The sequence below is a fragment of the Aptenodytes patagonicus genome, chromosome 2 (genome assembly GCF_965638725.1).
Source record: "Aptenodytes patagonicus chromosome 2, bAptPat1.pri.cur, whole genome shotgun sequence".
In the NCBI taxonomy this organism is placed as follows: Eukaryota; Metazoa; Chordata; class Aves; order Sphenisciformes; family Spheniscidae; genus Aptenodytes; species Aptenodytes patagonicus.
In genome coordinates, this window is record NC_134950.1 from 90,537,624 (window position 1) to 90,564,880 (window position 27,257).

A 27,257-nucleotide genomic window follows, 5' to 3' on the forward strand; every position below is an offset into this window, starting at 1 on the left:
TTCATGAAAACTGAGTACTCTTGTAAGTAGCAAAACTGTTAACCTTGGAAAGCTGAAGTCTGTTCACATAGAGGGATAGTTCAGAAACTAGCATTTGACACGTTAATTGAAAAATAGTAGTGACATTACAGATTCATCTTTAATGTCATTCTCTGCTCTTGTAAATTGTCGTTGTTCCCTTGAAATCAGTGTCAACTGAGTTTTCATATTCCTTCATTCCTTGAAAACTTTGTGAAAAGTAAAAATTTGGTATTTTAACTTGAAAAAAGACTCTGCAGAGACATGATACTCAGAAACCCTCTAAAAAGCATGGTAACTTGGGGGATCTAGCATTTATTACGGAAGTGAACCATGGTAATGACTGTGAGGGTGTTTTTCCTGTTTTAAAAGTTGAACCAGAACCATTAAATATTTCTCTGGGTAGTTAAAAATTCAAATAAGCAAAATTTCCCACAGAGTTTCTCTAATAGGCAACATCTGAAAATGTCTACCCATGTTCTGGTGGGAAAAAAAAAATTATTAGCACCTTTTTTGGATTTAAGATTTGCTCTGATTTTACAGTAACAAACTTTACCTTAAAAGCCCAACGTTTAATTGCTAACTGAGAATTCATAATATGTACATATCATCTGGACTTGATTTTACAATGTAATCAGAAAAAATAACTTTTAGGATTTTTTTTTTTCTCCATATGTAATAGCTATGAATTTTTCAGTATGATGGATGATATAAAATCCTGTCCGTGGTGAAGTCAGTAGTAGTCATTAAAAGCCAGCTTTTTACCTCCTTTATTCATCTGTTCCTGAAAAGAATTTTATGCTGAAATTAAATTAGCTTCCTGCAGTTTGAGCAAATGTCTCTGATTGCATCTACACATTCCTCCGTGTTCAACCTTGTGCCAGGTTGAACTCATTGTGTGTAATTTGATTTTAGCAGGTCCAGATTAGCTCTGACAATTGGGATTCCACATTTCGGCATCCTGTAGACAGAATACAGGTTTGTGCTCAAGTGATAGGCCAATAACAAAGCAATTTTGCCTCAAAATTTTCCTGTGCTGTAGGTGGCCCAGTCTTGGATTCCTTCACTACGGATGTAAGGAGACAAAATCAGCTGCAAACAATTAATTTATGGTTTGGCAAGAAATTCCATCTAATCAGTTACTATATTGCCCTATTCCATCCTTGCACAAAATACAGCTATTTCCCATGATCCTTGATTTTACTAGAGTTCTATTTTACTTAAAGCATTGAATACTTAATTGTGTACCTTAGAAGAGTATAGAAAAAAGGAAGTAGGTTTTAAGCTTTCAAAAAATCTATTACAAAACCATTTAACTGTCTGACAGCTCTGAACATTAACTTTGTAAAGTTGAAGTTAACATTTTGTTCAATACCCTGAATATGTATGGGTTTTGCTTGTCATCTAAAATCTATACATACCTAAACCATATACATAACTAAACTCTACACAGAGGCTGAACATACAGCCTGCTCTGGTAAACTTCATTGTACTATATGCTCAAAAATACCCTGATCAAAATAATAAGTTTACTAAAACAGTGCTAGTAGCATGGCTGTCTATTGGGGGATCGGCCCTATTATCTTTATCTGGTGTGAAAATCATGACTATAAAATTTCTGTCTGAATGGGTGGCATGTTTTGAAATTTATTTTGAAATTTATTTAGAAATTTAAAGTAGTACTTTAAGTGAATTATATTACTTAGAAACATTATGTGAAATCACACCAAGCCAGCTCATGAAAATCTCTTCACTTTTATAGCAAAATAGTTTGATAATTAATATTTTCTTTTTAGTGTATGTACTGGACCTGGCTAGGACAGAGTTAATTTTCTTCATAGCGGCCCATATGGTGCTGTGTTTTAGACTTTTGACCAAACCAGTACTGGTAACACACTAATGTTCTAGCTTTTGCTAAACGGCTTGCACAGCATCAAGACCTTACTGTTTCTCTCTCTGTCCATCCAGTGATTAGACTGGGGGATGCTCAATAGGTTTGGAGAGGACACAACCAGGAAGATGACCTGAACTAACCGAAGAGGTATTCCATACCATTATAATGCCATGCTCAGCAATAAAAGGGAAAAGAGGAGGGTTTAGGAGGAAGACCAATGCCCAACCAGTTCAGATATAAAGGCAACTGTCTATCTCACAGTAGGTGCAAGTTAGCATGTTCTTCTTCCCTTCACTCTTGAATTTCAGTGATTTACCTCATTCTTATAGTTGTGTAACAATGAACAGAACTGGTAAGTGCTGCACTGTAAGTTCACTAAGTCTTTGCACCATATCATCATACCTGAACTGTATGACAATTTGGCTGTTCAGTAGCACATTTGGGTTTTTAAAAAAGTTAGATTAAATAGCGTATGCTCTTTAGGCACAAGAAGTTCAACACTATCTTTGATACATAAATGTACATAAAGAAGAAAAAGTGCACTCAAAATCATAAAATCATAGAATCATTAAGGTTGGAAAAGACCTCTAAGATCATCGAGTCCAACCGTCAACCCAACACCACCATGCCCACTAAACCATGTCCCTAAGCGCCTCATCTACACGTCTTTTAAATACCTCCAGGGATGGTGACTCAACCACTTCCCTGGGCAGCCTCTTCCAATGTTTAACCACTCTTTCAGTAAAGAAATTTTTCCTCACATCCAATCTAAACCTCCCCTGGCGCAACTTGAGGCCATTTCCTCTCGTCCTATCGCTAGTTACTTGGCAGAAGAGACCGACAGCCACCTCGCTACAACCTCCTTTCAGGGAGTTGTAGAGAGCGATGAGGTCTCCCCTCAGCCTCCTTCTCTCCAGGCTAAACAACCCCAGTTCCCTCAGCCGCTCCTCATCAGACTTGTTCTCCAGACCCCTCACCAGCCTCGTTGCCATTCTCTGGACATGTTCCAGCACCTCGACGTCCTTCTTGTAGTGAGGGGCCCAAAACTGAACACAGCATTCGAGGTGCAGCCTCACCAGTGCCGAGTACAGGGGCACGATCGCTTCCTTCCTCCTGCTGGCCACACTATTTCTGATACAGGCCAGGATGCCGTTGGCCTTCTTGGCCGCCTGGGCACACTGCCGGCTCATGTTCAGCCGGCTGTCAACCAACACCCCCAGGTCCTTTTCCGACAGGCAGCTTTCCAGCCACTCTTCCCCAAGTCTGTCGTGCTGCATGGGGTTGTTGTGACCCAAGTGCAGGACCTGGCACTTGGCCTTGTTGAACCTCATACAGTTGGTCTGGGCCCATCAATCCAGCCTGTCCAGGTCCCTCTGCAGAGCCTTCCTACCCTTGAGCAGATCAACACTCCCGCCCAGCTTGGTGTCGTCTGCAAACTTACTGAGGGTGCACTTGATCGCCTCATCCAGATCATCGATAAAGATATTGAACAAGACTGGCCCCAAAACTGAGCCCTGGGGAACACCACTCGTGACCGGCTGCCAACTGGCTGTAACTCCATTCACCACAACTCTCTGGGCCTGGCCGTCCAGCCAGTTTTTGACCCAGCAAAGAGTACACCTGTCTAAGCCGTGAGCCACCAGCTTCTCAAGGAGAATGCTGTGGGACACAGTGTCAAAGGCCTTGCTGAAGTCCAGGTAGACCACATCCACAGCCTTTCCCTCATCCACTAGGCGGGTCACCTGGTCATAGAAGGAGATCGGGTTGGTCAAGCAGGACCTGCCTCTCATGAACCCGTGCTGGCTGGGCCTGATCCCCTGGTTGTCCCGCTCATGCCTTGTGAGCGCCCTCAAGATGAACCTCTCCATAATCTTCCCCGGCACCGAGGTCAGGCTGACAGGCCTGTAGTTCCCCAGATCCTCCTTCCGGCCCTTCTTGTAGATGGGCGTCACATTGGCAAGCCTCCAGTCGTCCGGGACCTCCCCCGTTAACCAGGACTGCTGATAAATGATGGAGAGTGGCTTGGCGAGCTCCTCCGCCAGCTCCCTCAGCACTCTTGGGTGGATCCCATCCAGCCCCACAGACTTGTGAGCATCCAGGTGGCGTAGCAGGTCATTAACTGCTTCTTCTTGGATTATGGGAGGTTTATCCTGCTCACCATCCGTGTCTTCCAGCTCAGGGGGCTGAATACCCTGAGGATAACTAGTCTGACGTATTGGTAATTACAGTCTCATCCTCTTTCAGTTACAAACCCCTGTTCTATTGTATTATGGGACAGCACAAGTACCAGAAGACAGGCTTGGAATTTTAAAGTCAAGAGTATTGCCAAAACTTTCAGACAGGCATATTTATACATGAATTATCCTACTACATTAAAAAAAAAAAATCTGTTTTTTAAGGTACAAAGACATCTAAGTTCTTAAAGCCTACTTTAATTTTAGGATTTTTTTTTTTTTTTGTCCCAGTTAACATGATAGAATACATAAATGTATATATATAGATAGATAGATAAATATAGATTTATATGCTAAATATTATCAGGTATACATAGCAGTTGGAGCCAGGATCAAAAGTGTACCAATTTCATACAGGTAATTGCATCAAAACTGGGAGAACTTTCTAAATGTTGGAGACCGGTAACCAGGAACTTTAACAATAGCCGTAAGACATGAAGGATAGCATAGAAATATAAAATTAAAACAGAATTAATGACTTCTAATTCCAAAAGCAGATATAGAAAGTGAACTGAAATTCACATACTGATTGTTCATATCCACAATGAATTACTCCTTTAGCAATTTCCGTGGTTTAACTGCAAAAATAATTAATTTGCCTTTATTGCCTTTATATTAAACAGAAGACCTGAGATTTGGGAGTAGGCAAAAACTACTGAGAAGACAAGAATTGTGGGAAAAGTTAATGAAAAGATTAGTGATATTGTCAGAAGGAGGGATATGGAGAACACATAGGAATAATTATATAGTAAATGTCTATAATAGAAAAGAATATCATAGAATCATAGAATAGTTTGGGTTGGAAGGGACCTCTAAAGGTCATCTAGTCCAGCCCCGCTGCTGTGGGCAGGGACATCTTCAACTAGACCAGGTTGCTCAGAGCCCCGTCCAACATGACCTTGAATGTTTCCAGGGATGGGGCATCCACCACCTCTCTGGGCAACCTGTGCCAGTGATTCACCACCCTCAGCGTAAAAAATTTCTTCCTTATATCTAGTCTAAATCTACCCCCCTTTAGTTTAAAGCCATTCCCCCTTGTCCTGTCGCTACAGGACCTGCTAAAAAGTCTGTCCCCATCTTTCTTATAAGCCCCATTTAAGTACTGATAGGCTGCAGTAAGGTCTCCCCAAAGCCTTCTCTTCTCTAGACTGAACAACCCCAACTCTCTCAGCCTTTTGTCGTAGGAGAGGTGTTCCAACCCCCTGATCATTTTTATGGCCCTCCTCTGGACCCACTCCAACAGGTCTGTGTCTTTCTTATGCTGAGGGCTCCAGAGCTGGACGCAGTACTGCAGATGGGGTCTCCCCAGAGCAGAGCAGAGGGGCAGAATCACCTCCCTCGACCTGCTGGCCATGCTTCTTTGGATGCAGCCCAGGATACGACTGGCCTTCTGGGCTGCGAGCGCACATTGCTGGCTCGTGTCCAGCTTTTCATCCCCCAGTACCCCCAAGTCCTTCTCGGCAGGGCTGCTCTCAAGCCCTTCATCCCCCAGCCTGTATTGATAGCGGGGGTTGCCCCGACCCAGGTGCAGGACCTTGCACTTGGCCTTGTTAAACCTCATGAGGTTCACATGAGCCCACTTCTCCAGCTTGTCCAGGTCCCTCTGGATGGCATCCCATCCCTCAGGCGTGTCGACCACACCACTCAGCTTGGTGTCCTCTGCAAACTTGCTGAATGCCATTGATGAAGATAGTAAACAGTGCCGGTCCCAATACGGACCCCTGCGGGACGCCACTCATCACCAATCTCCATCTGGACATTGAGCCGTTGTCCACTACCCTCTGGATGCGACCATCTAACCAATTCCTCACCCACTGGACAGTCCACCCATCAAATCCATACCTCTCCAGTTTAGAGAGAAGGATGTTGTGGGGGACTGTGTCAAAGGCCTTACAGAAGTCCAGATAGACGACACCTGTAGCCCTTCCCGTGTCCACTGATGTAGTCACTCCATCATAGAAGGCCACTAGGTTAGTCAGGCAGGACTTGCCCTTGGTGAAGCCATGCTGGCTGTCTCGAATCACCTCCCTGTCCTCCCTGTGCTTTAGCATAGCTTCCAGGAGGAGCTGTTCCCTGATCTTCCCAGGCACAGGCGTGAGACTGACTGGCCTGTAGTTCCCCGGGTCTTCCTTTTTCCCCTTTTTAAAAACAGGGGTTATGTTTCCCCTTTTCCAGTCAGTGGGAACTTCACTGGACTGCCACGACTTCTCCAATACGATGGATAGTGGCTTAGCAACTTCATCCGCCAGTCCCTTCAGGACCCGTGGATGGTTCTTGTCGGGTCCCATGGACTTGTGCACCTTCAGGTGCCTTAGATGGTCTTGAACCTCATCTTCTCCCACAGTGGGTGGCTCTTCATTCTCCCAGTCCCCTCCTTTGCCTTCTGTGGCTTGGGCGGTGAGCCTCGAGCACTCGCCGGTGAAGACCGAGGCAAAAAAGTCATTGAGTACCTCTGCCTTCTCCATGTCCTGGGTAACCAGGTCTCCCATTTCGTTCTGGAGAGGGCCCACATTTTCCCTCATCTTCCTTTTATCCCCGACATACCTGTAGAATCTTTTCTTGTTGCCCTTGACGTCCCTGGCCAGATTTAATTCTATCAGGGCTTTAGCTTTCCTAACCTGATCCCTGGCTGCTCAGACAATTTCTCTGTATTCCTCCCAGGCTGCCTGTCCTTGCTTCCACCCTCTGTAGGCTTCCTTTTTGTGTTTGAGTTTGTCCAGGAGCTCCTTGTTCATCCATGCAGGCCTCCTGGTGTTTTTGCCTGACTTCCTCTTTGTTGGGATGCATCGCTCCTGAGCTTGAAGGAGGTGATCCTTGAATATTACCCAGCTTTCTTGGGCCCCTCTTCCCTGCAGGGCTTTGTCCCATGGCACTCTACCAAGCAGATCCCTGAAGAGGCCCAAGTCTGCTCTCCTGAAGTCCAGGGTAGTGAGCTTGCTGTGAGCCCTCCTCGGTGCCCTAAGGATCTTGAACTCCACCATTTCGTGGTCACTGCAGCCCAGGCTGCCCTTGAGCTTCACATTCCCCACCAGCCCCTCCTTGTTGGTGAGAACAAGGTCCAGCATAGCACCTCTCCTTGTTGGCTCCTCTACCACTTGGAGAAGGAAGTTGTCATCAACGCATTCCAGGAACCTCTTGGATTGCTTATGCCCTGCTGTGTTGTCCCTCCAACAGATGTCGGCATGGTTGAAGTCCCCCAGGAGGACCAGGGCTTGTGAGCATGAGGCTGCTCCTATCCGTCTCTAGAGGGCCTCATCCGCTCGGTCTTCCTGGTCAGGTGGCCTGTAGCAGACCCCCACCGTAATGTCACCTGTCCCTGCCTTCCCTTTAATCCTGACCCATAAGCTCTCGGTCGGCTCCTCATCCATCCCCAGGCAGAGCTCCATGCACTCCAGCTGGTCATGGACATAGAGGGAAACACCCCCTCCTCGTCTCCCCTGCCTGTTCTTCCTAAAAAGCCTGTATCCCTCCATCCCAGCACTCCAGTCATAGGAGCCATCCTACCACGTCTCCGTGATGCCAGTAAGGTCGTAGCCCTGCAGGCATGCGCACGTCTCTAACTCCTCTTGTTTATTCCCCATGCTACGTGCGTTTGCATAGAGGCAGCCACCAATGAAGCCGTCTTGCTGGCTGGAGTTCCTTTGTGCTGCTTTTCAGGCGCTCTCCTGCTGACCTGTGATCCTTCTCCAGGCTCTGGGCATCTATTGCTGGCCCTGGCATCAAACTGGTAGGAGTGGGATGGATTGAGGTTCCCCTCCCCCAGCATCTCTAGTTTAAAACCCTCTTCACCAGCTTGGCAAGCCTATGACCAAAGATGCTCTTCCCCTCCTCTGACAGAGGGACCCCGTCAGCCCCCAGTAGACCAGGTTTCTCAAAGCGAGTCCCATGGTCTAAGTAGCCGAACCCCTGGCTGTGGCACCAGTCCCGTAACCATTTGTTGACTCGCCAGATTCGACTGGCCCTTTCAAACCCCTTCCCTTTGACCGGCAGGATTGATGAGAAAACTACCTGCGCTCCCGAGTTCCTTACTGCCGCTACTACGGCCTCTCCCACGGCTCTGTAGTCCTTCCTGTTATATATGGTGGCACTGGGGATCAGGAACCAATAAGGCAGATAAACAGCTGTCCTGGTTTCGGCTGGGATAGAGTTAATTTTCTTCCTAGTAGCTGGTACAGTGCTGTGTTTTGGGTTTAGGATGAGAATCATGTTGATAACACACCGATGTTTTAGTTGTTGCTAAGTAGTGCTTACACTTGTCAAGGACTTTTCAGCTTTTCATGACCTGCCAGCGAGAAGATGGGAGGGGGCACGGCCAGGACAGCTGACCCAAATTGACCAAAGGGATATTCCATACCATGTGACGTCATGCTCAGTACATAAACTGGGGGGAGTTGGCTGGGGGGTGGTGACCACTGCTTGGGAACTGGCTGGGCTTCGGTTGGCAGGTGGTGAGCAATTGCATTGTGCATCACTTATTTTTTATATTCTATTATTATTATTATTATTATTATTATTATTATTATTATTATTATTATTATTATTATTATTATTTTCCCTTCCTTTTCTGTCCTATTAAACTGTCTTTATCTCAACCCACAAATTTTACTTTTTTTTTTCCCCCCTGATTCTCTCCCCCATCCCACTGTGACGGGAGTGAGCGAACAGCTGTGTGGTGTTTAGCTGCCTGCCAGGTTAAACCACAACAACAGCAGAGACTAGAAGATGTAAAATACAAAAATATAGGAGAAATGAATACAGGAACTCTACAGTTGGAAAGATGGTAGGTAACTCAGCTTTGCCTTTAGGTTGGTGATAACAATAACTGTCACTGATGATATAAATTCATTGATGTTTCATAAAAGCAGTAAGATAGAGACTAACCAAAAATAACTGCTGTAAGTTAAGCTGGGAATAATAAATCTATATGGTCACAGAAAGATAAATAAATGCGCAGTATCCTGTAGTCCACATGTAAACAGGGATTGTGATATTTTAAGTGTGGTTCATTCATGTCAACTAGGTGTAGGAAAAAATGCTCACATTTATTTGTGTGGACAAATAAAAGATTATTGCAATGTACTGAAATCTCACATAAATATATACTGCAGCACTGTAGTACAGGAAGGTTAATGGCTTAGAGCCAAGGTGTAATAAACGGGCTCTTCCCATATGAGCTGCAACCAATTTTTCTTCACTCAATGAATAATGGAGAAACAAACGGCAATAGAGGCAAAATCAACTCTGTGTCATATGAATAAGGTTGAAAAATACAACTTTTACTTTGATTCTACATAAGCTGCACTGACATCAGATAAATATTTCATAACAAAGTAAGATTTAGTCCATGAAATACGTATTAGTGTAACCACTGTGTGTAAGACACAGCTTGTCCAAATGAAATTCTCATTGTGCTGTAGACTTTAAAAATATAATCAAAAATCAAGAAAGTCTCATGCATCTCTCATGTTCTTGTCTCATGCATCTCACATGTTCTTGTCTGTGTTTAAGATTGTTAGCCCTCTGGAGTATAAGTGGCCTTTATATCGTATTATTTAAATATAGAGGATTAGAATAAACTTGTTATTTATAATCCATTCTTCCTCAGGATACACTGGAGATCCTTTGAACTAGTTTCTACAAGAAAATGTATCTGTTTCTCTGGAAAAGCTAATCAAGACCGTATATTTCATATCAATTATGGGAAGAGATTGATCTTAGGTTGTAACTAGAAACAAGAAAGAAAACCGCAAAAAAACCTACCCAAAACCAAACAATATTATTGTTTCCATTCCACTCTGTTCAGGAATTTAGCTAGAAAGAGGATTACCCATGGTAATGGGTTCAGTCATCTGAACTGCAGTAGCCACTAACTGTCCAAACACTGAGATTAATAGAAGCACACATACCTATGCCTATCCTATTTGTTTGAAGCTCTGTTATGTTATGAGAAGAAATGTTATGGTAAGAACAGTTTGTTGCCTTCTGAGAGGCAAATAACGTGGATTCATCCCAGAATTCTAGGACAAATTAAATATGACATCACAGAGTTATTAATTAGCATGTTTAACCCATTACCTATTTTGGCTTTGGTACTAAAGGAACAAAAGGAATCATTTAAGATAGCAGCTTCCATTTGAATGGCTCAAGATGAATATCAGTTCTTAAGAAGCAAGAGTAAAGTGCAAAAATTTACCAATTTATGGATAAATATCATAAAACAAGGAAGAATATGAAGATGGAAATCATACCTTACAAATCCACTAGAGCTGTTTGAAGGATTCAGTGTGCCCTAGGGCAAGAGGATCTTGTTGATGTAATGCATCTGAATTTTCAGGAAGATTTTGATAGTGGCCTTCACCAAAGAATCGTAAAGAAGCTGACTTGTTCATGGGATAAAAAAGGAAGTTGCTTTGTATACTGCAAACTGGTTAAAAAGATAGGGAAATTGTTAGCATTAAACTATCACTCCTCATGAGGTAGCATCCCAAAGAGTGCATTTTTTGTGCAGAGGAAGACTTCATTTTTTAAACAAATCTCAGGATTATCTGCACTTAAAGTGCTTTGGTTTGTGTCATGGAGAGGTCTTGGAGTGCATACAACTATTTATTTTGGACAAAACCAGAGTGGAGAATGTATTTCAGGAGCATATCTAACATACTCTGGCCACAACGTCATTCAAAGTAGACTAGAGCTTGCCCCAAATACAAAACCTCCCGAAATATACAGCATTAGTATCACATCTTCAGTATGAACTGTTTTGCTCTACAGATCCACTCTTACTGGTCTGTCCTACCTGAAAATGTAGACATAACTAGGAGGTCTGTGCTAGGACCACTATTATGCAGTATATTCATAAATGATCAGGAAAAAGGAGTGAATATTAAGAAGACAAGTTTATTGATGCTCCCACTATCAATACTCCCAATAATCAAAACATACTGATTTTGAAGAGCTGCAGAAAGATCTTCTGTTACTGTGTGCCTGAATAGTAAAATGGCAAATGAAATTCAATGTTATTGCATGTAAATTAATGCACATGGGGAAAAACAAGAGGTTTAAAACACTGCCAATATTGAATGAGGACCAAGCAACAAACATTTTCGAGGTTACTAAGGCAACCTTATGGAGGTGGCTGTGAACGTCATAGAAGAAGAGTCAAGGAAGAAAACTGAATCAACGATAAAAATGTTGAAAATGACTGATGATGGAAGAAAACAAAAACCAGAGGATAAATTAAAGCTAAACGAATCCTAAAGTTACATAGACGAGATCAAAAATAGCGGATCCACTGTGTATGTCAGGGATCATAAGAGAGGAAAAGAAGTATAACAGGCAAATATGTTCAAAGTTTCAAGTTCTATTCTGATTTTTAAACTGCAAATTGGTGTTACTAAATCAAAACAGGTGGGATGCAAACCATAGAAAGGAAATAATAGAGAGCTAGAAAGAGTCTTTTGAGGATCTATATAACAATAATGAACTATTACGTTATTGACTAGTCAGGAGAACAGAACCACCAGCATTAAAATTTAAAATTGCACTTTTAATTAAAAGGCTCAGGGAAAAAAACCAACAAAACACAAAAAGCCAACACATATGATAATAACTCAAGGCAACTTTTTAAAAGGGTCTTCCTGCATTTAATGTGTTCAGGAAACTGGACCATGCACTAACATCAAGAAGTGATGCCTGGCAGTAGTTTACAAACTGTTGAACAATTTCTTTGTTATTACATGTAAGGAAGGTCAAGCTGAAGTCACTTTAGAATTTAAAGAAAAATGGGACAAGAGTTACCAACTAAGTGACCAGATTCAGAAAGGGGAGGGATACAAAAACTCCCATATAAATCTCGATCCACAGTACGAATCCATACATCTTAAACTCTACATGTACTTCTCATCAAACATATGCTGATGGTTCCACAGATTGCGGAAGGACTACTTTGTGGTGACAGACAGCTTGTCTGTCAGTGGCAGACAGCTTTTAAGTCTTATCTTCCTGTGTTCATTACATTTCTTTAGTGCCTTTTGTGGTGAATGTCTTGTTTTGTTTGTCTGCTTTTTGATGTTGTTGATATATAAACTTTGCTCTAATAAATGGTCTTTACGTTCAATCTCCCACATTGTGACGCTAATACTAAACAACTGAAGATTTGCTCAGTGCAAGCCCTTATAATGGTTCATTAGCCTATTGCTCTGCCACACACTGTCTCTTAATTAGATATGGATCCACCACACACTGCAGAAAATGGCTTGGGACACTCTGATGTACAGAACAGATATTCAGATACCGCAGAACAGAACAGGGAAAGGAAACAAAAATGTTTCAGGGTGGAATCAGGAGGGACTAATGGAATAGAATCCATCAGCCTGAACAAGTAATAGATGAGGGGGCAACAGAATAAGGCCTACACAGAGATGAATGGTATTTAGATGATAAATAGAGAATGATTAATCACAAGAAGTCCACTCAATGAAATTATCAGTTAGCAAGCTTAAAAAAGAAATAAGTATTTTTCCACACAACCTATAATTATAGGTATAAATTACTTCAAAATAGATAAGACAAGTTATCAGTGCCTGTTAAATGCAGCATTACAAATGCAGTTTCTAGTTCTGAAATCCCTGATGACCTGTAGCTGTGAAAAATATACCAGTGCAAGGACAATTCTGCACTTGCCATGTTCCCATGTTCTTTCCCTACTGCTCTCCCTGGATAAGGCAAAATGGAATAGATGGCCCATTGTCCTGACACAGTGTGGTAATTTATAAAATCTTCTGTATATCTTATATAATTATGTCAGAATGTGAATTTGATGACCAATAATAGCTGATGGGAACATTTCCACAGTAAGTTTGCTGCCAGCCATTTTGAAGAGTTTTTAACAGAAAACACGCAGTGAGTTGATTAATATGTAATTAACCAGAGTAGAAGCAGAATCATGTAATTAATTACTTTATTCCTTTGTTTTAACATCTTTAAAAGTCAAATGCATTCTGAAAAAAAAGTTGACAGAATTCACAAGCTAATATTTTAGGTATTATCCACTGTAACCACTGAAAATTTTAATCCAGATGACATTTGGATGAGTAAAATGAAACCTTATTGGATTTAGTGAGGCTATTTTTGTGACAAAGCTTTACTCCTATTAGCACTGAGGTGGTTTTCGTTTTATTCATTATACTGTTCCTATGAGTGCCTGTTTGACTTTCACGCTGTTGATGTAAATGAACCCTTTCATTGATGATGATAATATAGTAAAGCAGTAATATGTGTGTATAATTGTACACTTTAAAAGTACCTTTTAAATTTAAATCCAAGCTGCAATTATTTTAGATATGCAAATGATCAAATTGAGGGTAATGCTACAAGAGAAATCCACAGCAAGTTCAAATCAGAATAGAAATGGCTATCTGCCTTAGGCTTATTGAAGATATCCTGATAGAATCCAAATTCATACCAAGCTGAGAAGAAATAACACCTTGTAAGCTTTATGTCCTCCTGTCAGAGTCCAATACTCTCTGTCCAGGTTCTTTCAGAGAAACCCTCCTCCGCAATGCTCCGTAAGCTGTAATACGAAATTTACTTACCATTACACAGGATTTTGATTTAACAGAGTGATACAAGCAATGTACTGAAATCACAATACAAGCATGACATAGCAATTGCAACATACAGTTGAATCACAATACAAATATTGTTCCCATTACCGGTCTCTCTACATGCTCACCATCATGACGCTTCAACCATCAATAGGTTGAAGCCAGCTCAAGTCCACTGCTCTCTTCAAAGTTCATGTTGTTTGTTGTTCAATTTTTATACCCTATGTTGGGCTAAGCCACGTTTACACTTCCCCCATGCTGGTCTGGCCAACTCAGGAAGACAGTACTCTCTATTAATTAGCTCTGGGAAGGCCACTTACACAACCAGTTGACACACTCAACTGATACAAACAGCTGATCCACTGATACAGTAATTTATCTAAAACAAAGGCCACCCGCTGCTCCCCTTGGTATTGAGATAAGTTCAGCTTTCTTTGCAACAGTCAGTCACTCCCTACGTTCTTCCCTGGTCTTCCAAACACATTGCTCTTGCCCATCTCCTTTGAGCCATCTTTCGTTGCAGGGGTTTGTTGATCAATCACACCTCTTTATGCTTATTGGAAAAGAGCCAATTCCTATGTAGAAATTCCTGAATTTGTCTTGTCGCATCTCTTTTTTTTTGCTTTGGGAGTGTTTTCTTCAAACAAAAATTCAGAGCAATTCTTGGGTGTATTTTAGTTCACATCAGAACTGATTTTCTGAAACAAATCACCCAGTCACTCCCAGATGCTGTGTTTCAGTTAGTTTCACAGAACAGTCTTGGAGCTTGTGAATTTGTTTGCTTCAAGATTAAACTAAAACTAGAAGATGCAAGGGTGCATTTAATGCTTAATGCCCGCACATGGGCATTCAGTCCATAAGATCAGACAGGTACTAAAACTCTACAAAACACAATGTAGACATCAGGTCCTCAGCATCAGGTGTTTCACTTTGCAGATTTGCTCTTATTCCACTCTAAAGAGGCTTCCAGTGTCTTCCTGGGAGTAAAGAAATTATTTTCTGCATCAGAGGGATCCTCAAAACATTACATTTTGGCAAGTCTAACTCACAAAAAGTGTTTTGTAAGAGTAGTTGTTTCATTGATCTTTGTTTAAACATTTATATTTGACAATGGCTGCATGAGATGATCTAGAGGTGATAATTTCCTAACTTTGCACACTGAAGACATATCTATTTTGATATGTCAGCTTTGATTACAGCATACATAAACATGCCTGAACTAGTTAGCTCAAAAACTGGCAGAAGCCCATTTGGGAATTGTAAGCTTCCTCTGAAAAGTCCATACTCAATTTTGAATCCTGTGTTGTTTTGACTTTCTTGCTGTCATTACCCATGATAAACATAATGATACTTTACGTAGCCTGCAGTATTGCTTTCCAGTTACAGTGTCACTTTCCAGTTGCAACGTCCTTTTATTTCCATTTCCCCCATACTCAGACAAGATAGTTTCCTGGACACTAATACAAGTGGTACAGTTTATAAGACATTATATGTGAGTAGCATATTGGGAAGTTGTAACAAATAACAATCAGGGCTCAGTAAGACATCTGATAAAAATGAGATGTTGTCCCTAATGTCTTTCAGGTAAAGAATAATGAGTACTGTTTATTTTTGTTGAGAAAGTATGGAAACAATCTTTCATAAATACTGAGTGTTGGGGAGGGGGTTGTTGCTGTTTGTTGGTTTAATATTCAAGAAAACTATGTCAGTCTTGGTCTTATAAAACTAAGAGTTGCAGCAGCTTAAAATATTTTTGCATTATAAAATGATGATATTCAGAGACTGATCGTTTTTATATAATTATTGCAGTAAAGATGCTTGAAATGACAGCATTCTCACTCTATTCTACAGTCTTTTTTCCCCTCATTCCTTCTGTTGGCTCTTCTTCTATGTTAGGAGATCAGTATTAAACCAGAGGACTGCAGCGGATGATGAAAACCTTTGCATATCAAATGAAATTAGCAAATCAGTTTAATTAGGAAGAGAAGAATTACAATCTACTGTAACTCATGTACAATCAGGCAAGGTCTTCATTTGGATTTAAAGGTGAGAGTTCTAATAAGGAGCTGCCTCCATAATGATCTTGATTCATTCACTATTGGCATAAAATATGTTACTAGCTTGTGCAAATATACACATGTATAGATGGGTGTTTTATATCCTGACTTTTCACTTGCAGTATTTATTTTCAGTTAAGTTTTGATCAAAAAAATAATCTTTTCTGAATATTTGTTGCGAAGTTTCTCTTGGGGAAGGTAGTGCATCCTAGAGAAAATAATATTTTCAGTCAGCGATCCAGGTTATGTAGGGAATCTCTTTTAAAAAGTATCCCAAGCAGACTCTCCTTTCATAGTGGGACATTGTGCCCTGGGAGTCTTGTTGATATCTCTTCATCTCCTTGCAAAAATAATGTATCTATTCCTCTTGGACCAAACTTAGGTCTCACGAGCCTTTGTATTTTTGTCTTGTCCTTTGGAATTATTTAACTTTTCTTTATTATGGTTGAGAAGATATGAGGAAAGTGAGCTAGCTACTGTAACAGCAAGAGACAGTTGGATTGCAGAATTTGCAAGAATGATCAAAGATAAAACTCACTTCCAGGTAGATTTTTCTAATTTCAGACCCATGATAGAAAGATTTAAATGAAACCACTTAGAAATAGCATGATATTGGAACCTTAATTTAAAAATAAAACTGTCAATAAATGGGAAGGTATCAGAGGGGCCAAAACAAGTATCTGCCAGGTTCTTACTGATTTACTGTCATCAGACTTCACCAATGGACAGAGATGTTGATCTCTTCTGCAGCTATGCATTTTCATAAGTGTTATGCATTATCACAATGCCTGTTTTTAAGAAAAAAAATCTATTTTGTTGCCTTCAGTTATTCGTATTTCTCAGTACCCACCATCCTCCTTTCCACACTTCTTGTTCTTTGGGAATATAGTTTCTAAGGTTAGGAGGTGCTTTTCCGTGCATCTCTGGATCATATAGTAATGGCTGCACAGTTTCATTGTGGATGAATATGGCTCTGATACAATTAATAAGATTACCTGTGTTACAACCATATATTTAAAAATATCCCAAATGTGTGTACCCAACTTTCAGCAATACCTTGTAAAACAAGTGATCTAATTAGCAATATCAGTATTTTTTACCCTTGAAAATGTTTTTCTAAGGAAAGCAGAATTAGAATATTAGTTCAGCTTGTCATAGTAATTATAATAATTATCAAGTATTGTATGTTCTGAAGTGCTGTCCAGGAGTCTCACAAATTCTAAGAAACTCTTCCACTGAGAATTAGGGAAGATAATTCAGGTTATTTTATCCTCAATTCAGCTTTGAGTTATCATCTTTTTTCATTTTTTTAAGGTTAAGAAGATTTAAATTACTAGTAATATTAATGAATCACATTTTTGTAGGCAAACTGAAGACTATGTTTCTTCCTGTGAAGCTGGGAGTTGTCATGAACATCACACAATCGCATGAAAGAAAGAGTAAACAAATAATATGAAGGTTAAGGCTCCTACTGATAGTAATACACATAGTTAATTTTAGCACAGTTTGATCAAATTCAAGGGAAAAAATCATCCCTCTAAGGAGAGTCTCTAAGATTTAAGCATTTCTTTGAGTACTTTAGGTAGACTAAATTGTACCCCTCATGAAAACAGTTCCAAAATTCTTCCTTTAAATAGGATCTGGAAGTTCCTTTCACTAAGCAAACCCATTTCATAAACAATAACTTTATATATATATATATATATATATATATATATATATATGTATATTGAGAAGGAACAGGAAAAAAACCCAAACACAGTTTCTAGTCAAACTTCAATTATAGCCTAGTTCAGAGTTTCAGGAGAAGTTCCTTATGGCACTGTCACTTTGACATAGAAAGAAAATCTATACAATTTATTGTGAGAGACAGGGATTAGGAAGGTGCTTATTTACATGACATGCACCAGCCATCTGAGTAGAGCTAATGTAAATAGGAAATAACAAGATTTCCTTTGTTGTCTCTAATCAGAACAATTTAGTGTCTACATTTCTAATATTTGTTTGTGAGTGTTTTTTTTTTTTTTTAAAAAAAAGCTCTTTCTTCCTGTAGTTTCAATTTGAAATTCAGCATTTTTTGGCTAGATCCACAGATTTATAAACTGCTTAGAATTTCAACTTCAGATTCTCATTCAGAGTTGCTTTACAAAGAGCCTAATTCTGCATAGTATTGAACACTTTTTGAAAATCAGAAATGTTCTAATGATCTCAAATCCAAATGCCGGTTCAGGTCCTTAGAAAATTTTAGCCAAGACGGTGATATGATTTCATTGTTGGATGGAATGTTTTAGTATTAACTTCTAGTATCATATTGCTTGTATAAATACTTTTGATGAAAAATGTCTTTCTAAGGATTTAGTATTATTAATTTAAAATACGCTGGATCTTTCCATCGCTATAATTGAGTAATTATTTGTGAAATAATTATTTGCAAAATAATTTATTATCAGATCTGACAGAGTCATTGTTGATATTGCTGTTTCTCATTTGTTCATCGTTATTTAATTTTGGACAAATAGTTTTGTTCAGTCACTTTGAAATATTCTGAGCCAAACCGAACAGTAAGACTTAAGGCTAAAATGTACCTGTAGGCAAAAGTTGTGAATTAAACCTGATAAACATAGGACTTAAATATTTATAGAAGAATGAGATATATGACTTTCAGCTGGAGACAGTTAGACCCTAAGTGGAAGATACTAGACATAAACAACTGGTGTGAATGTTCCTGTCTTAAATGATATTTATTGACAGAACAAATGACCTGGAGCTTCCAGCTGACCAAGTTTATCTCCATGCAAATTATGGCCCTATCATCTATAATTTGGATTGCAGAGGGAGGCGCTACCATGCCAAAAGATGCAGAGTGACAATACCCTGCTGTCCAACTAAAGATTGCCCCTGGCAGAACACAAGGGTGGAGCAAGTCTGCCAAGTCTGGTTAGGCTCTCAGGGTGTGCATGCATTAGTGTTTCAGCTGGGTTTGGGAGAGCTCTAGTGAAGTGAATATCCCATTTCTTTCCATTTGCTGTGCCGTGGTTCGTGTTGTGGCATAGCCTCACGGTATATGAACAGGATTCCTTCAGGGTGATACTAAGCCAGAAAATGAACTCCAGGACTCTGCCAAATGCACTCCCATCTCAAATGTGACCAGGCTAGGAGTAGTCCAAAGCATTAAAAAGAAAAATAGTTAAACCAGCAAGCCTTGAAATACGCATCGCACATGAATCGGGTATTTTGCATTAGCAGTTGCTCTCTGCAGATTTATTGATCCATGCTATTTGCTAATGTAGACATTGTTTAAGATTGCTAACAGATTAATCAGCAGTCAGAACAGATAAGTCTGCTTCTCCTCTTGTACTCATCTGAATAGCTACAATTTACATGTCTTTAGAATAGGTGTAAGTGAAAACTCAGCCACTTGTTTTTGTGTTCCTCTATCTGCCAGTCTTCATCATACCGTTTTGTCCAGATTAAGTCTAAACTAGCTGGATTCCATCCAGATCACTTTCTCTGTCAGAAATTAGGAAGAGAGAAAAACAGTTCTGTCAGGGACTGTTGAAAGTTAATGTAAAGGAAATGTCATTTGTATGCATATAAACTGCTAGTGCTACAGCAAAAATCCCTACCCCATGGTAGTGTTCGAAAATGTGTTCAATACAAACATTTTATTTTTAAAGAAATACATAATTCAAATAAGTTTTTTGATTGTACTGTCTATCTAGAGAAGAAAACTTGAGACAGACCGTGGAGTCCCACAAAATCATCCAAGGGTAGCTACAATTTAATCAGTTACTACGTTATTACCTCATTTAGATGAGTGGAATAATTCATATTTGTAACTGATGTTTCAGGCTGCCTGTAAACCAAGACTCACTTTACTGTAACAGTGGTGCTCCGTTCACATTCTCTAATTTATTCTTAGAACCACAAGATGCAGGAAAATGTGTGTGTGTGCATTTGTGTGACCCTGTAGCTGTACACGTGTGTCTATGCAGAGATGCTGATGCAATCACAAGCCCTTTGCCCAGGTGTGAAGGGTGGGAGGGAATAAAGTGTGGGAAGGAGTTTGTAGTGAATGTGCCTTAATGCAGCTGTTTCATTTTGATCCCTTTGCCTGTTAACTTAATATGCAGTAGTTAGACATCACAATTACTAGTGTCTAATCTTATGAAATTTTTGTCATAAAATTACTTCACATCCATCCAAGCCTTTGTTAGGTTTCTTGAACGTAGAACTATGAAACTGCTATTAAACAAAAAAAAGGAAAATAAAAATGGAAGTATGTATAACTCCCTTGGCTTCAGTTTTTGAAAGTATATTTTCCTTTGTAAGGCAAAATCTAGAGTTTCAGGTTTTTTTATAAAAAATGGAGGTTTAAGTAGTTTTAGTTTCAAGAATTGATTTCAATTCATAAATCAAAAACTGCTCTGGTTCTGCTGTCAGTTTGGAAAAACAAATGATAACTGTATGAAAGAAAGAACAGAAAATATGTGTGAGAACAAGGTTCCCTTAGTATATCAAAGTATGTGCCCATTTTATGTGACTGAATAAAAATATTAAATATATTGTTAGCATATACTATAATGCAAAACTTTGGAAAAAAGTCTAAATATGTGGCATGAGATTTTGTGTCACATTATCTACTGCTGAAACTCTTAGACTTTTTAAAAGAGTTATAGCAGTATACATTTTGTGTTTATGTACTATTTTTTTCATCTATAAGCTATGAATCTTTCATAATGCTAAATTCATGCTTGATTTGTTTGTGTTTGGGGTTTTTGGGGGACTTATTTTTGTGTTAGACTGTTCCATATATAACACTATTAAAATCAACGTGAATATGAATTTACTTGTATTTATGTAAGCTATCGTACAAAAAGCCCTACTTATTTGTACCTCGGCTCAGTGTGAGTAGTGATCCCTGCTTACTGCGTAATGTCATTTTCTTTCTCACACTGCTTTTGTCTGCTAGCAAGGCACCTTACAGAAAGTCTGCCTGGCAAGCCTCTTTCTCTGCTCTTGCATTTCAGGGACCAATTGTATCCTTATGCAGTTACAGTACCATGTGTGTTTATGCTCCTTGTTATCAGTATGCAGCAAAGTCTGCAACTGAGGTGCCTGTCAGGTGAAGCTGCCAGGAAGCCTTTGCTGAGAGGATGGAGGTGCCTCAAGGACTTTTAGATACACAAGGGTGTGAAGGACCCTTAGATGCTTCTCACTAGCCAAAGCATTGCAATAATTCTACTCTTTGTCCCTTCTCTTTGTTGCCTCTGTCCAAAGGATTAGTGACTTTTTGGCTCACTTAAGTCATCATCTGAAAAATTCTGTCCGTGCACCAAGGAACCTATATCCCTTTCAGCTGTCCTACCTTCAATCATAGCTTCAAACATTAGGATAATTCTGGTCTTAATTGTATTTTCAGAAAAATATATTCACAAAAGCAAACTCACTGACTTCTGGTGATTGTATTGAGCCAGTAGTTCATATGGTACAAAAGGTGCTACAAAACCTGCACTAGTAATTTATGAACCAAAGCCATTTCTACCCTTGTGCCATAAATTGAGCTATGTGTGCTGGGTAGAATATTGCTGTTACAGAGTCTAGGGTTACCATTTCATCACAGTCTTTCGCTATTCAGATTTCACTTGTCTTTAAATAGAAGATCCAAACCTGTGATATAAAACTATTATCCATCATAAAATATTGCTAACACTGAAGAGCATCCTCAAGCATTTCACTGAATTTTATACTGAGGTGAAAAGAAGGAACTGTTCAAGAGTTGTGTAATTGATATTAAAAGGTTCTTCAAGATACATAAAAATTACACGTGAACTGAAACCATTTATAAAGGTGATGAGTAACACTACTGAGGGGAGCTACAGTTTTTCCCCTGGCTATCACTACAGACCTTCTTAAAATATTACACAAGTACTAATTTGTTTGCCTTTCAGGTCTGTGATGATTTGTCAGTGAAGTGAGTTTCCAGAGAAAATGGAAAATAGGAATAAATGAAAAAAGAACAGTAATGAGATTTGCCTTAAAAAAAAAAAAAAAAAGAAGAAAAAAAAGAATTTGAAGAAGAGTCTCAAAATATATGGTCTGGAGGCACAGCCAGAATTGCAATAAAGAGGAAAGTGCAAGAGACGCTGGAAAGGACAGACATTTATGAGCAAATCCCTTAAGTCTTTCACACCAATAATCTGAAAGCCACTCCAATAAAATGTGATACCTGTATAAGCCATGAGGCAGTCAGGTAAAAATAATAATTGAACAGAAACATAACCTGCAGTAAAAATCAAAATAAGCAAATAGTGCTGGTAAAGAAAAGAAAGATGCCTATACTAAACTCTCATATCTATATAATGGAATGTTTGCATTTCAAACTACTGTTAAAAAGCATATAAAGCAAGATATATATGAAAATTTACAAACTCTACTACTGGAAAAGTAGCAATGGTAAAAATGTTGTCTCATCAAATTTCCTGGAAGAAACATGTAAAAATATTACATGGACGAGTTATGAAACTGAAGTTACTTCAGAAGAGCCTTAACATTTATCCTCTAAAAATAAGAAATTACAGCTCATTGTACATAGGTAGAATGTCAGAGTGTAATAAATATATGTAAAAATATACTAAATATGAAAATACAAATGTATATATATAAATAAAAAGGCAAACATTGGCATACATTTTACACAGAAAAGTTCAGTAGACTAGACAATAGAAATGTATCATGACAAATATATATTTGGTACAACAATGGTAGTCAGTTTTTCAGGTTGTAGCAGGACATAGGGATATATAATATAATATAATACATATTTCTTTTCAGAATTTTACATCATGCCTTAAGTTCAAACATCTACTTTTCAGGGTATTAAAATGGAAGAGAGTACAGGTAGCACTTTTAAATATTTTTTTTAGTAAAGTATGGTATGACAAAAATGAAGTAAAACCAACAATTAAAATCTTCAGGCTCACTGGCTCACTGGAACAAAAATAATCTGTATTAGTGAGTTGGGTTTGGTGAATATTTCCTTTTTAAATAGTTCCTACAAAAATATCTTGAAATGTTTGAAAGTTCTCACTTAAACATTTTCAGGATAATGACTGACTTTTCATTTTTAAATCTAGGTAATAACAAAAAAGTAAACATGAAAATAAACCATTTTGAAATGGTCTTTACAATGGACTCAGCAAAATGTTTTTATTTTTTGAATCTATAGAAACTACCAAACTTCCCTTAACTCTGTTTAGGATGGTATTTATTTTTTTCATCCTCCAGATTCTATTTCCTATCATATTTTCAAGTGGCAATTCTAGGTAACAAACAGAATCTCTGATAATATCAGTCATCCTTGTTGCGTCTGTCAAAGTGAACTCACTAGCCCAAAGGTTCCTATTTTAACTATAATTTCACTGATGCTGGTAAGCATCACAAGCAAGATAGATAGTAATTAAGAATTTCAAATATTAGTGTGGGATTTTGACCCGATGTGCTTACAGGAACTGAAGAGATTACAAAGAGATCAGTAGAAACTGATGGAATACCAAAAAATTACTATTGTTCTACAGTAGATTATCTTACATTGCTCAGAGAGACTATACAGCAAAATAGAAATCATCTATGCTTAGAAGGAATTATGTCTTGTATAAAGCTTTCTTGCAGGGGAAAATCAGGAGAGAGCATTTCAAGATCTAGTTTGCCTTTAAATTGAACTTCTATCAAACTGGAGGAGAACACAAATGAACTGAATGAACAGTGAAACTTCAATGATCAGTGACACTTCAATGAACAATGACATATTTCACTGTCTCAATATCAAAATACACAAAGGATCATTCAAGCCCCTCTTCCTGTGACAGTTCCTTTCCCCCTTCCATCGGTGTCTAAGAGAAGCAAATGGCTGCCATAGATGCTACCTACAGCCACAGGCCAGGACAGAAGCTGTGAAACACTGTGAGCTTTGCTGTAGGTGCTACACAAATTGAGTCTGAATGATTTGATTGAGAACACGGTCTCCCGGCTGTAGTTCTCTAGACAGTATGAAATTCATTCACTGCTACCTTTGATAAGTGAAGAAGCAGGTAAATAAAGAACTGACCAAAAGCATAAAAACAGTCAAGACAGAGGAATTTTTTTTTTGTTTTATGAATAATTGTGGTTTGTTGACCAAAAAGGTGACTTTTTGACATATCAGACATTCTAAATGGATAAATATCTCCCAGATACTGCTGCGTGAACTGAAACTGAAAAGGTGGTGTGCCCTTCTTGAACTGAAATGCCAGGGGTAAGGAAGAGAGAGAACATTTTGCAGATGCTAGTGTGTCTTAATTGCTATTTTACAGGCTTTTAATGGATTAGTTACCTTTCAAAGGTTCAAAACACAATAATGATATTGAAATACTTCTGTAAGTAACCACCAGCCTCCCAGTTGGTTAAATGAACAAAGGACATATTCCCACATTTCTCAACAACACTCAGCAAGAACTCAGAACAAAAATATTTTCACATTTATGTCCAACAACCATAAGCTCATTGAAATTTGCAGTGAGTAAGGGATGACTGATCAAAATGCAACACTTGCTTTAGGTAGCAAGATACTCTGTAGAGAGCTGTGACATTTACAAAAGCAGTTAAGGGAGGTTTGCAAAGAACTTTGATATGGCACAGCTTGATGATGGCTTGTACTTTGTGAATACCTGGGTTAATCTAACTAGGACAGAGACCTAGAACCACAGTAGAATGAAACTGGAAAATATTTCAGTGATGACATCATTTTTTGTTTTCCAGTTGTTTATACTGAGTAACTGGTTCCTTGCAAAAAATCCATGCATTCACTGAAGAGAGCCTTGCAGCTGATCTCACAGTGCGTAATCATGAGCTCCTTATGTCTCATTCAGCATTTAAAATAAACAGAAAGAACTAGATTTCTATACGGACTGTACCTTTTAAGGTTATTTTAAGATAATATCATCATATAAAAATGTGAAAATTTCAGAACATTACGTAAGTAAAAATAATTTAAGGCAGAATGAATTCAGGACGTTTATTCCATTGCTGAAATCCCAGTAGCATGTCTCCATCAATTTGCTGTGATTTTTAGACATCTGCATTACCCTTGCCTATACTAAGTAGGTGAAGCAACTGGTAAAAATTCAAGGGTAGCTGGTTAAAATTTTCCTAGTATTAGAGGACAGACAAAAAAAGAAAAAAAGATGAGAGAGAGAGATTTAACAAATTCCCTGAAATGAGCAAGTTATTTAATGTTTTATTATGCCTTAAAAATTAGAAGCTTTCGCTTTTGATAACATCGTATTTCTGCATAGGAAAAACCATCTATAAACCACTACACAAAATTATGCTGATTTTCTTCATAAAAGCTTCCTTCTTTTAATAAAAAAAAAGTGGGTTTCATCATATTTTGAAGACTACGCCTCTTCCTTCCCGCTACGAAGGGTTTGTTCCATCTGATTCTTCCTTACACTAGTAATATGTATGTGTTCTGAATCTCTGAGTACAGATCTGCGTACTTACAAGTCCATTATTTTGAATCAAGTAGTTTGGGGACCGATTTAAATCATTAATTAGTTGTAGATTTTTTTTTTCTTTTGAACATTAAAGTATAGGAATGGTAACAAGACTCTGGCTAATAAATGGAAACTTGAATTATGGAAACCTCGGCTGAGACGAAGAATGTGACTCTGCTCAGTTCAAAAGCAGCAAAGCTCTGTGGCTGCTCCAAGGCTGGTCTCAGGCTGCTTTAGGCAACAAGTGCAGTACGAACCAATAGGGCTTAAGCTGCGCTGAATTTGTCCCACCAAGCTCTATTATCCAAGTGTCAATGGCTCATTAATCTTTATGCTTCTGCTTTTATGAAAGCAGAAATAGTAATCAATCCAGAAGAAAGTCACTGAAGGAAGTATTAGCCATGTTACTGGTGCTTTACAGAGAACCATTTGTATGTATTTGGATCAACAATTGACTATATTTCAAAGACAAGGGTACTCAAATGACCTTTTAAAACAGGTTCACTGTCAAAACATCTGACTGGGACATATAGATGAGTGTAGGATTTCCTCTTATTATTTTGTTATGAAAGAAAAAGTGAGAGGGTAAGGAAGATGAAAACCAACTACAAACACACAAAATGAGGATCAAAGTAATTTTTTTTCATTGGGAAGAAATTCTGTTTACTTGCATCCTGCTTCTGTGCAATCACATAAGTCCATAGCTGCGGATGTAGTCCTTACAGAGGACTACATCTGTCCATAGCTATGATGTACATAAGTCACAGAGACAAGGGACATCTCTAAAGGCCTGCTTCCTGCTCCTTAGAAAATAAAAGAAAAAGAAACCCAAATCAGTCACAAGAAAACAAAGAGAAAAGCTGGCAGCAAGGCCGTAGGACTACACTTCACAAACCTTTAGGTAAGTGCTCGGAGAACACAAGTATCTGCATTGAATTTAATGGAATCTGATGCTTTCAGCCTTAACATTATCAAAGTCTAATTGAACCTGCCAACTGAAAGTATTTTCATTGTGTTCCCAAAAAATGAAGAATCTTTGAGTTGTATTATTGCTGTCAAACACCATACATTTTAAACTGTCTTTTCCTTTATTCTTCAAATTATTCTGTTAAAGACTTGAGATATTAGCAGCTTTTGGCTTTGTTTTTTACCCTTTCTTAAATGCTTTGAAATTTTCTATTTTATGCTGGGAAGAGCAACATCAAACTATTTTAGCAACTGCTGTGTGCCTTTGCTAGTCTGTGGTTGGTATCCTTGGCTCCATGAGTCATCACGCAGACACCAGGCAGTGGTCTAAACCTGGAGTCTCTAGGAGGAATCCTTGGTAGCCTCAGTTATGGGTCTTCCACAATCCCTGAAGAAAATGCAAAATACTTTGTCTTCCTTTGAACTCAGTAAACCAGCCCATAATGGCTTAGGAAGAAGAGATGGATGGATGAGGACAAATGATGAGTCACTCCCTGGCAGTATCCATGGACTATGCTGCCAATATGGAACTATGGACAAGTTTCATGTAGGCGTCCAAAGCTCCTTAGATTTTAAATACCCGCAGTAAAGTCTCAATGTCAAAGAGTAGCTAAACAGGGATGGCAGATTTTTTTCTTCTATTAAAAAATTGGTGAACTTTGTTAACAAACTGTTCCGTCTATCTATCTATCTATCTCAGTGGGAATTATTCTCATATTAGAGATTCTGCCATTTTATGCTTGTGTCCTGCTAGATGGGCCTGAAACTTAAATCTATAAAAAATAGATTTGATACTGGAGAAAGCAAAAGTACTAAAGGTAGGAATCTTTGCATTTTCTAGATTGGCTCTTTCCTTATGTGTTAAAATAGATCATTTATTTTGTCTAGTTTTTCTTAAAATTTAATCATGTTAAGTCTTCATTTAGACTTTCATTTTATTTTGCCATGACTAG